The sequence below is a fragment of the Anolis sagrei genome, chromosome 5 (assembly GCF_037176765.1).
Source record: "Anolis sagrei isolate rAnoSag1 chromosome 5, rAnoSag1.mat, whole genome shotgun sequence".
NCBI lineage: Eukaryota > Metazoa > Chordata > Lepidosauria > Squamata > Dactyloidae > Anolis > Anolis sagrei.
Genome location: NC_090025.1, coordinates 150732494 through 150740000, shown reverse-complemented (window position 1 = coordinate 150740000; position 7507 = coordinate 150732494). Strand labels below are relative to the sequence as shown.

Here is a 7507-nt window from a genome sequence, read left to right as displayed (position 1 = left end):
CTGACCCGCAGGTTGAGAAACACTGCACTAGGGACTTTCAGAATTTTGCTTCAGATATAATAGCACACAGCCTTCAGTGCTGACTGAATGTTTCAGAATATGTGGGGATATAGAATCATAGAATCATAGAGTTGGAAGAGACCTCATGGGCCATCCAGTTCAACTCCCGGCCAAGAAGCAGAAAATGATGCACAGAGGCTTCCTGGGAGGGAGGATTAAAAGTTTTAAGCATAATGCTAATTGTATGTATTATATTTAAACTTTATTTTAACTTTATTAAAATTAACCCATTTATTTGGGTTTTTCCCCCCTAATTTTTGTATTTGCTTTGTTTTAAACTGGAATCAGATTGTGTGATTGTTAGCTGCCTTGAATCCCCACAGGGAGAAAGGTAGAATATAAATAAAGGATTTTTTTTTAAAAAAAGTCATGTCAGGAGTGACTTGAGAAACTGCAAGTTGCTTCTGGTGTGAGAATTGGTCATCTGCAAAGACATTGCCCAGGGGATGCCTGGATTTTTTACCATCCTGCACGAGGCTTTTCTCATGTTCCCACATGAGAAGCTAAAGCTGACAGATGGGAGCTCACCCCGTTCCCCAGATTTGAACTGCTGATCTTTCAGTTAGCAGTCCAGCTGGCATAAGGGTTTAACCCATTACTTCACTGGGGATGCCAATAAAGTAAGTAAGTAAATAATATAGGTGTGAATATAGTATTGAGTCATAATGAAACACAGTTGTCTCTTCTGCCTGTCTCTTCTGTCTTTCTTTTTGAATTATAGCTTATAAACATTAACAGTAATAGCCTTATTTGATATCCAAGTCAAGTATTTGCAAGGTGAAATATACAAGGTTTGACATGTGAAGTTTAGCACCTTTTGATATTTGACAGTAGACACCTGACATTTGTCATATGAAATTATTTGATAGTGTTTGATGTTTGACAGCCAAACTTACTTAATATTGGACCATTGAGGTGTGATTGATTTTGTAATCTCCTATGTAAAATGTGTTGAAGTAAAAACTATTGTTCATTTGAAAAGTATTACGCCAATCTTTCTGATTTCCTTCCACTATATAAATTTTCTTAACCTGCTGACCCTATCCTCCATCTTTTTCTGGTATCATTAGAATGCACCAGAAATTTCTTTTAATAATAAATGTACATTCTTTCACTGAATATTTTTCTAAAGTTTTTATGTTACAGTCAATTGAAATAATGTGTCATATGTATATTCACATGCACAATCTAAAAATAAAACAGAATATGCAGTTCATTACTTACCCAACCTTATTATCCTATTTTTACTTTCACAAAAACCATGAAGGGCATGTTGGGCTGGAAGGCAGTAATTAACACAATCAACCTAGCGAGTGAATAGAGATTTGAACCTGGGCCTCCTTAATCTTATATTTGTCATTTTAATCAGAATACAGGTAAAATTTTATACTTTTTAATAAGTTGTACAAGGACAATTTTTTCCAATGATTGTTTTCTATCATTCCATCTTTGAATATCTTCTAAAAACAAACCTGAGCTTCTAGAGCTACATGGCTAAAAGCAAGCTACTCCATGGTCCTCTGGAGAAAAAGATGAGGACATAACCTCGGACCAGATTGATGGAGCTCTAATCCTATAGCAAAGGATCAATCAAAGTCCAGCTGGCAATCAAATCACAATGGGTCATTGGATTGTGACATCTCATAGAAAGACTTTTCAAAGGAAGCACAAGATTTGTGAAAGCTGCCCAGTATATTTAAAATCTGGATCATATATCTAATTTTCTGCTCAAGCACTCACAAATCTGTTTTAACTCTCTATTTATGGTGTGCTAATATGAGTCCAAAACAAAACCAATAATAAATGTACAGGAACTGCATTACACAGGTCTACATTGAGGCTGCTTCTACACAGACAGTACAATGCAGTTTGGAGGATTAAAACAAACTGGTTTAGCTGTGTAAAGCCTATTCAAATACCATCGGAACCAATTCGAGGCTGGGATTGTGGACACAGTATCCACTGAACATAGACCAGAACAAAAACTAGGATTTTTTTTCTCACCCAGTCCACTGAGTTACACTGATGTGCATATCCATTTGGGATCAGCAATGGATTGTGGCAGTGCACCGGACATGAGAATAAAGGGGTGGAAAGCAAGCATTCCCATGGGAATTTGATTTTCTCTTCCAGGGGAGTCACTGTTTACATTCCGGTGAGCTATGTTTAGGGTTTTTTAGAGTGTGTCAGTGCTAGGGGTATCCTGATTGTATTCAGACCCTGCATGGGATATACTTTGAGTGATTGCAGTACATTATTTGACTTATTCTGGAGTTTCTGGTGAGATTTTAAAAGCACATTGTTTCTGGCTTAATGTGTGCTGAACATTTTGTAGACACTCCAATCTTGACCCAGCTTCAAATTGCATTATATCATCTATGTAGAAACACCCTTAGATTCAATAATTAAGAAGCACCTTTATTGATTTCAGTGGGCCTTCTCAAAGGTGGATGGAATCAGGTCACTAATTTGCATCACATTCTCAAACAGTGAAAGCACGGTGAAAGATATTCTGAGGATATTTTAGATAACAGTAAAATTCATCTTGAAGCTGGCTTGAGGTTGGAGTGTCCAGAAAATGTTTCCCCAATGTGAGCTCCAACTCACATCCAGCCAGAAAGGGTGTGATAAAAAAAACTCACAAAAATCACGATTCTGGCGGAGCTTGTGGACCCTTATTGATCTTTCAGCCAGTTCCTGGATACCTATGTTGGCACTCTGAACTTAAATTCTCATTCAGCTCCAGACTGAATGGCTTTGTGGAAGCAGTCTATGTCATCCAATTCTAATGAGTGCTTCAATACAAAGTTGGGATGTCCTATTTTGTAACTTGTATGAACAAGTTATGTGAGCCAGTGTGGCGCAATGGTCTGAGTGTTGGACTAGAACTATGGAAGGCAAAGGTGTTAGTCCTTGATGAGCCATGGAAACCCACTGGGTGGCCTTAATGAGTAAGAAAATGGCAACATTTCCCCAAATAAATGTCACAAAGAAAACCCTAAGACAGAATCTATAAATTGGAGTTGACTTGGAGACACATAACAACAAAAATAATGAAGGCACTTCTGCTTTCCATGAGAAAAGTTCACCCAAAGATGTGGAGCAAAATCTAATAGTTAATTAAAGAACTGCTTTTAAACTTTGAGGAACATTAATTGCTTCTACATTTAATATTTTAAATGCTTTATTTTTAAATATATATATATATATATATATATATATATATATATATATATATACATTATTTCTTTCTGTATAAGGTGAGAATTTCTTTTGTCACATGAATCTAAAAGTTATTTTTGAGCCCTGAAGGCCTTTATTTAGAATTAGTAAACTCTGAAGCGTTCAGAACAGGCATTGCATTGTCCATGTGAGCATTTTCAGATTACACATCTCCCTCACTGATCCCTCTTTAACCATCAATTTAACCAGTGTCAGCAGTAGTAACCTCCAAGCATGGAGAAGCACAAATCAGCTGGCAGGCTGATTTGCACAGTAATGAGTTCTGTCTACCTGCCTGCACTGGACTGACTGAGGAAAAGAGGTTTCCTTTCAATGCAGCTGGTTAAAAATAATTGACAAAGTGGCATGAAACATGCTTCAGTTTCCAAGCTTTTCCATCACTGCATCACTTGAGCAGATTAGTACAGTAAAACGAGGGGAGGGGGGAGTTAACAAGTTTCTTCTTACTGTAAGTAAACTAAACAACTAGGATAAGAAATGTGCATCCCTCCATATACTGAACATTAAGCCCTAGCTTCCTTCAACATTGGTTATGCCATCTAGGATTTCTAGAAGGTGTAGTATAACATCACCAGGAGCGTTTTTGATTCCCAAGCTTTTACTACATAAAGTGAAGTCCTCCTTTTCTCATTGTGCCCAAAATATGGACCTACGGAAGTTGTTAAATTGAATTTTATAGCATCCCTGGCTAATATAATCAATGGTGAGTGTGACAGATCTTTCTAGTTTGTCTATACTCACACCAGCTCTGGATTGCAATCCTTAAACCACTCTCAGTTAAGTAATTGGGAGCCTAAAATGAGTTGATCACTGGACAGGTGAATGTGTTTTCTGAGGCTTCAGGATTGTAACTGTGAAACTGATTGATTTAAAAATATTTAAGTTGAAGTCTGTAAGGCAAAGATGTAAAAGCAAACTATAGCAGAGCTATGCTAAATAACAGAACAATCAAGTAAAGGGTCAAAATGTCCTCAAAGCCAGACTAGGAAGTGTGGAGGACATTTCCACCATATATGAAGCCTCTTTAGGTCATCCAAGGGTCAAAAAATGTTTGCAATTACTTAAAAAAAACAACATTTTGCCTCCATGTGGCTTCTACAGAGTAAAGGGGGATTTCAGCCATGTTTGAGTGCACTGTGTGCCAATTTAGCCTCAAGAAAGAACTTTTTAAGAATAAGAAATGAATAGAGAGTTAACTTTCATTATTTCCTGTTTTTTTAAAGGCTTTCCCAGGGCTAAAATTGCCCATGATGGTCCAACAACATGGTGAAAATGGCCCTTTGACTATTATAGGGCATTTGAAGGCAAAAAGATAATTTGTTAGTGCACAGTCTTCTCTTTCCACAGCAAGGAAAGCTGGGCATTTTGAACCAACAACATATTGTAGGCCACACAATTCCTACCTCTGGTTTATATGCATCTAAGATCCATACCAAATGTTTTAATTTATGTTTTTAGATGTTATACTGTAAACTTGAACATATGGGAAATAAGACACCAAACAGAATGTAAATCTTGCAAGTCATTTGCAGAGATTCTTATCACATGAGTTGTGTTATGTTTCCTGATTCCACCATTAAGAGGCTCATACCTGACACATGATACACATTATGTCTCATGTGATGCAAATGGCCCATCTTGGCTGCAATCTTAAGATCTGGCTTTTATATTTGAGTTTACTAGTTCCCTCCAGCAAAGGATCATCACCTTGTTGTGGCGCTGGAGCTTGAGTCCCATTTTTTTTTTAAAAGAAAGACATCTGAAGGTCTATAAAGCAAATTTGTGTAGATTTATTACATTTTCAGATATGTGTAGCATTCCTAAAGATGATCTGGACTAACAGTCTCCTGAATTAGATCATGAGATGGCTACACTATCTGTCTCAATTCTGCAGCAGCAGAAGGGAAGATTTTAGACTATCCAGAAGTCCTGGAACTTGTTCAGCTCCACTGGATGGTCACTTACCTTGTATGTCCCCATCACCATTGTTGGAAGACCACAATCTCCCTTTTTTATCTTAGCCACACAATAATCTTTGTCAGCAAAGATGCCCAGTAATGGTCAAGACAGCAAGATGCCATCTTTTGTGCCAATGGGAAGGCAACACATTCCCAATCCATCTCTTATTCCTTGTGACATGGAGTGCAGGGAAAAGGGGAAAGCAGCACCAGTTTATGTGGAAAGCAAACTGGTTTGGATTAGACCTGGTCCACACTAACTCCAAAGTGCAGAGCTGTTCCAGACTTCTGCTGAATCTCTGGAGCATTCCCCTGACTTAATGGAAGTTTAAACTGTTTTAACTGGCTTTATTTATTTATTTATTTATTACATTTCTATACCACCCCTCTCAGCCTTCCGGTGACTCGAGGCGGTTTACAAGGCAAGAATTCAATGCCACCAAGGACACAATTACAACATATAATATAAAAAGCATCAGCAACAATAAAATCAAACATTATAATGAAACATACTTCAATCGATAATCATTAAAACAATGTCCAGTTCCGCCATATAGTTATTCAATTATTATATCTGTTACTCCGTATTTTCAAATGCTTGCTCAAATAGACATGACTTAAGATTCTTCCGGAATGATAGGAGTGAAGAAGCCAATCTAATCTCCCTAGGAAGAGCGTTCCATAGCCGAGGGGCCACCACAGAGAAGGCCCTGTCTCTCATTAGCGCCAACCGTACTTGTGATGATGGTCCTCTCCAGATGATCTTAAAGTCCTTTACACCACATTAAATCCCTTGACATTGTCTGGAAGTCCTGGTTGGCATCTGGTCAGAATCAGGGTTTTAGGCAAGGATAAACAACCACCTTGAGAATTCTATAGATAAGTTCTTTTAGGTAAAAAAGGTCATTTTTTAAAAAAAATTTTTCACTTTTATGTGAGTCTTTTGCCCTTTACCCCAACAAATGGGAGAACTGACTGTAAAATTACTATATGTGGGACAAAGTGAATCTGAGATATATATCAATCCCCAGAGAAGCTAGGCTTTTGTGTGTTTGAAAAGGACCCAAGCATGAATTGTCTGATCCTATATAAGAAAACTGAAGCTCTGACCTATGCCTAGTTAGAGTTCTGGACTACTATTTTTGAAACTCAGCTGAGGCTGCATGGAAATCTCTCTTTGCTACATTTTAACTGTTATTGGGAGCAAAGCAAAAGAAAATAACAGAAAATTGACCCTGGTGTGATTTGAACACAAAACCTTCTGATCTGGAGTCAGACGCGCTACCATTGTGCCACAGGGCCTGCTTTTATTGCATGCTGGAACCACAATAGAAATGCCACTGTTAATTACATGACCAAAAATGACAAAAGACTGTTTTATGATTTCAGCCTTGCTAATACTGTGGGCTTAGGGCCCAAAATGTCAAGCCTTCAGAAGGCTGCATGAGACACAGGTGGTTTGGGAGCAAAATGAGAGGCATTTATTCACCTTGGTCAAAGAGGATGTCAGTGGCGTCAGTGCTCCAAAGAACTGCCATCTTCGATGCGAACATGCAGAAATATTTATAGCACTTTGACAGCTATTCAAGATTACCTCACTGAATTCTGGTTGGTCCAAAATCTGGCTGGCTTGGATCTGCTCCCTGATTGGTCTTGTACTTTGTCTGATGTCATTGCTGCTTGGCTCCAGTTGTGGCAAGAAATTTAATAAACTGTCACTGGATTATTTTGAAGACCTCTGAGGATACCTGGCATAGATGCAGGCAAAACATCAGGAGAAAATGCTTCTAGAACATGGCCATACAGCCCGAAAAACCTACAACAACCTAGTGTTTTCAGCCATGAAAGCCTTCGACAATACAATAACAATTTGCACACCTTACTAGGGAGCTTTGAATGTTTTTAACTTTTAATGTCCTGTATTCCTTGAATATTCAGCTATGTTGTACTAAATTAGAATACCCACCAATTTCCTGCTTAAACTTCAGGCAAAACACGGTGATACCCATACTAAAGGTGGCTATATTCACTCACAAGGTGGAAATAGTAAAGCATTTCATTTGGTTAAGGCTTAATGGGAATTATGTGAAATTCTAGGATTAGTTCTTGAACATGAAATTTGCATCCACATAAAAATATAAAAATGTTTGGGATCAACAACATCGTCATCATTTATGTGGGATAAAGCAGAATAGACAGATCCATCATCCTTTTACATACATACTAGATTTTGGGTGTTTTTAAGA

The 7507-nt window shown here is 37.8% G+C and overlaps 1 non-coding gene across 1 annotated transcript; it reads right to left on the bottom strand.

Moving 5' to 3' along the window:
- Nucleotides 1-6491: 6491 nt before the first annotated feature.
- On the bottom strand, nt 6492-6563 carry TRNAW-CCA (transfer RNA tryptophan (anticodon CCA)). The gene has a single exon. It is a non-coding gene; the product is annotated as a tRNA-Trp (tRNA).
- Nucleotides 6564-7507: the final 944 nt, after the last annotated feature.